At 38.2% G+C, this 5,000-nt stretch overlaps 1 protein-coding gene across 3 annotated transcripts in view; it reads left to right on the forward strand.

Moving 5' to 3' along the window:
• LOC137973686 (alpha-(1,3)-fucosyltransferase 7-like) overlaps positions 1–5,000 on the forward strand; it is a 22,297-nt gene that overhangs the window by 5,790 nt on the left and 11,507 nt on the right. The gene's annotated exons all lie outside the window — the stretch shown is intronic.

Genomic DNA, 5,000 nt, shown 5'->3' on the forward strand with positions numbered 1-5,000 from the left:
TCCTTTCTGGTTCACCCAAGCTAAAGTCCTGGCATTGTGTGTGATGCCTGAGTGCTTCTGGGATATATAACATGTTTTGTTTCTTTTCATTGAAAAATTCAATTTTGACTAGGCTATAATGTTATCTATGATTTCTGGTTCTCCCAGGCTGAAGTCCTGGCATTGTGTGTGATGCCTGAGTGGTTCTGGGATGTACATGTATAACATGTTTTGTTTCTTTTCTTTGCAAAATTCACTTTTGACTAGGCTATAATGTTATCTATCCTTTCTGGTTCACCCAGGCTCAAGTCCTGGCATTGTGTGTGATGCCTGAGTGCTTCTAAGATGTATAACATGTTTTGTTTCTTTTATTTGAAAAATTTACTTTTAACTAGGCTATAATGTTATCTATTCTTTCTGGTTCTCCCAGGCTGAAGTCTTGGTATTGTGTGTGATGCCTGAGTGCTTTTGGGATATACCGGTATAACATGTTTTGTTTCTTCTCTTTAAAAAGTTCTTGTTTAACTAGGCTATTTTTGTTATGTATCCTTTTTGGTTCACCCAGGCTGAAGTCCTGGGATTGTGTGTGATGCCCAAGTTCTTCTGGGATGTATAACTTGTTTTTTCTCTTTACCCTGAAAAATTCACTTTTAACTAGGCTGTAATGTTATGTATCCTTTCTGGTTCACCCAAGCTAAAGTCCTGGCATTGTGTGTGATGCCTGAGTGCTTCTGGGATGTGTCACATGTTGTGTTTCTTTTTTTGGAAAAATTCACTTTTAACTACATGTAGGGTATAATGTTATCTATCCTTTCTGGTTCACCCAGGCTGAATTTCTGGCATTGTGTTTGACGCCTAAGTGCTTTTGGGATATATAACATGTTTTGTTTCTTTTTATTGAAAAATTAATTTTAGCTAGGGTATAATGTTATCTAATATATATCCTTTCTGCTTCTCCCAGGCTAAAGTCCTGGTATTGTGTGTGATGCCTGAGTGCTTCTGGGTTATATAACATGTTTTGTCTGTTTTCTTTGAAAACTTCACTTTTAACTTGGCTATAATATTATCTGTCCTTTCTGGTTCACCCAGGCTGAGGTCCTGGCATTGTGTGTGATGCCTGAGTGCTTCTGGGATATATAACATGTTTTGTTTCTTTTATTTGAAAAATTCACTTTTAACTAGGCTATAATATTGTCTGTCATTTCTGGTTCACCCAGGCTGAGGTCCTGGCATTGTGTGTGATGCCTGAGTGCTTCTGGGATATATAACATGTTTTGTTTCTTTGTATTGAAAAATTCAGTTTTGACTAGGCGATAATGTTATCTATCCTTTTTGGTTCTCCCAGGCTAAAGTCCTGGCATTGTGTGTGATGCCTGCGTGCTTCTGGGATATATAACATGTTTTGTGTCTTTTGTTTGAAAAGTTCTTGTTTAACTAGGCTGTATGTTATCTATCCTTTGTGGTTCACCCAAGCTGAAGTGCTTGCATTGTGTATGATGCCTGAGTGCTTCTGGGATGTGTAACATCTTTTGTTCCTTTTCTTTGAAAATTTCACTCTTAACTAGGCTATAATGTTATCTATCCTTTCTGGTTTTCCCTGGCTTAAGTCCTGGTATTATGTTGATGCCTGAGTGCTTCTGGGATATAAAACATGTTTTGTTTCTTTTCATTGAAAAATTCACTTTTAAATAACTAGGCTATAATGTTATCTATCCTTTCTGGTTCTCCCAGGCTGAACTCCTGGTATTGTGTGTGATGCCTGAGTGCTTCTGGGATATATAACATGTTTTGTTTCTTTTCTTTGAAAAGTTCACTTTTAACCAGGCTATAATGTTATCTACCCTTTCTGGTTCTCCCAGACTGAAGTCCTTGCATTGTGTGTGATGCCTGAGTGCTTCTGGGATGTGTAACATCTTTTGTTCCTTTTCTTGAAAATTTCACTCTTAACAAGGCTATAATGTTATCTATCCTTTCTGGTTCTCCCAGGCTGAAGTCCTGTTATTGTGTGTGATGCCTAAGTGCTTCTGGGATATAAAACATGTTTTGTTTCTTTTCATTGAAAAATTCACCTAAAAATAACTAGGCTATAATGTTATCTATCCAGTCTGGTTCTCCCAGGCTGAACTCCTGGTATTGTGTGTGATGCCTGAGTGCTTCTGGGATATATAACATGTTTTGTTTGTTTTCTTTGAAAAGTTCACTTTTAACCAGGCTATAATGTTATCTACCCTTTCTGGTTCTCCCAGGCTGAAGTCCTGGTATTGTGTGTGATGCCTGAGTTCTTCTGGGAGATATAACATGTTTTGTTTCTTTTCTTTGAGAAATTGACTTTTAATTAGCCAAGGCCAAGACTTTTAATTAGCCAAGGACTTTTAATTAGCCAAGGCCAAGGCGGAGATCTAACCCGAAGGTCGTGGGTTCAATTCCCACCCTGGTCAGAGTTTTTCTCTGTCCTTGTGTGGGCCTAGTTCCATCAGTAAGGCTAACGCTCACATGGTTCATATGGGATAGAAATCTAGCACTTCACGTTACACTACACTCTCTTCAGTTTATACAGGTGTAATGTTATTTATTCTTTCTGGTTCTCCCAGGCTGAAGTCCTGGCATTGTGTGTGATGCCTGAGTGCTTCTGGGATAACAGGTTTTGTTTCCTTTCATTGAAAAATTCGCTTTTGACTAGGCTATAATGTTATTTATTCTTTCTGGTTCACCCAGGCTGAAGTCCTGGCATTGTGTGTGATGTTTGAGTGCTTCTGGGATGTGTAACATCTTTCTGTTCCTTTTCTTTGAAAATTTTACTCTTAACTACAGTGCCGCTCGGAGATAAGCGAACAACGCAGACGCAAAATGAACGCACGCGATATGCGTATACGCGCTTTTTTTTACGCGTCTAAAATTGCGTATCGTGTACGCGTTTGTTCCTTTGTTATTCATAACCATAATTTTGCTTTTCCAGTATTGTTTGGGGAACAAAAGAATAAATTGCGTGACTGCCGACAAGTCAAAAATTTGCATACGGTATGTGGCTTTGGTTACTGTCAATTTCGATCCGCAAATGCCGCCGATGAAAGCATCCACAGGGCATTTTTCCGAAGTTTAACACCCTTTACATGCAGCAAAGGTCTCGAGAGACGAGCGAAATTAAATCAGCAAATTATTACCCGAAAAACCGAAGACATGAATTTTTTCAGTGTTTGCCGTGACGCGGTATTTACAGTTACTTCACCGAGACTTTTTGCCGACGCGTGCAAAGTCCAATAATTCCTTGTAGAAAAATCAACTAAATTTGATTGGCATATCATAGAAAGTTTTTAAAAAATCTTTTCTTTGTACTGAGAGCATTTCACCGTTTGAATCAGTGAATTATGTCCCGAATCACATCACATCGCCGGCGCGTGCCCAAAATTAACCCGATAATTTTCCTTGCAGAAAAATCAAATAAATGTGATCAGCGCATCATTGAGCCATTGAAGAAAAAAATTGTGTCTGAAGTGAAAGCATTGTACCCGTTGAAATCAGAAAATCGTACCCAACAGGACCGGAGATGTGGATATGATAAACATGATAAACATATTTTGTTTCTTTGTATTGAAAATTTCAGTTTTGACTAGGCGATCATGTTATCTATCCTTTTTGGTTCACCCAGGCTGAAGTCCTGACATTGTGTGTGATGCCTGAGTGCTTCTGGGATGTGTAACATCTTTTTTTCCTTTTCTGTAAAAAATTCACACTTAACTAGGCTATAATGTTATCTACCCTTTCTGTTTCTCCCTGGCTGAAGTCCTGGTATTGTGTGTGATGCCTGAGTTCTTCTGGGAGATATAACATATTTTGTTTCTTTTCTTTGAGAAATTGACTTTTAATTAGGCTATAATGTTATTTATTCTTTCTGGTTCACCCAAGCTGAAGTCCTGGTGTTGTGTGATGCCTGAGTGTTTCTGTGATATATAACATGTTTTGTTTCTTTTCATTGAAAATTTCAGTTTTGACCAGGCTATAATGTTATCTATCCTTTCTGGTTCCCCCGGGCTAAAGTCCTGGTATTCTGTGTGATGCCTGAGTGCTTGTGGGACGTAACATGTTTTGTCTGTTTTCTTTGAAAACTTCACTTTTAACTTCAGCTATAATGTTATCTACATGTATCCGTTCTATTTCACTCGGGGTGAAGTCCTGGCCTTTAAAATTTGTACGGTGCCTGAACTCCTCTGGGATATATACTATGTTCCATAATGTGATCATACTAATAGCCTTTTATATAATTGTACGCATTTGAGGAATTTGTTAATTCATTCTATTCTAATATATTTTAAAGGCAATAGGGTCCCCATTTAACTCTCTTTTCTATAGTTAAGCCATGGACTTTTCATTGAAGTGCATGTCAGTATCAGTGACGTTTTTATTGGCCGGGAAGTGTTGCACTTTGTTTTTGGCTGCGATTGTTTTGAATTTCAGTGTCATTTATTTCCTTTATTACGTACAGTCCAGTCCACGGTTATAACGGACAGCTCTACTTATGAGCACCAAAAACAAAAAACAAAACAAAACAAAACAATTTAATAGCACTCCCATAAAAGTTCCTTATTCTCACATTCCAGTAAGCGGCCAGCTCAATTACAATATATCTCCCTCCTGAGGGTTTCCAATTCCTTTGAACACTGAATTTGGAACATTTTTTGCCAAGGTTTTTGTCGAGTTACCAGAACAATAACTTAAAGCAACTTTTTTTCTATAGTATTGATTGCCAGTATTACAAACAACTCCATTTTGATTTGCTCACAGTGGAACTACGTAACTTATGGCCTGTTTGTAGTATGGGGCAAACCAGCCCATTGAGGCGGCTGGGGGCCGTTTCTGAAAGTCCCGAAACTTTACGGGCCATTTTTGGGTGTCACAATTCCTTTTGTAACTCAAGAACGAAGAGCATTTAATTCGTCAAACTTCACAGCTATTTTTCTTTGTGTTACCTTGAAAACATGTTAAAAGATCGGCTTTCCAAAAAAAGCGGGCATTACTAAACCACG

This window comes from Montipora foliosa, chromosome 10, assembly GCF_036669935.1.
Source record: "Montipora foliosa isolate CH-2021 chromosome 10, ASM3666993v2, whole genome shotgun sequence".
Lineage (NCBI taxonomy): Eukaryota > Metazoa > Cnidaria > Anthozoa > Scleractinia > Acroporidae > Montipora > Montipora foliosa.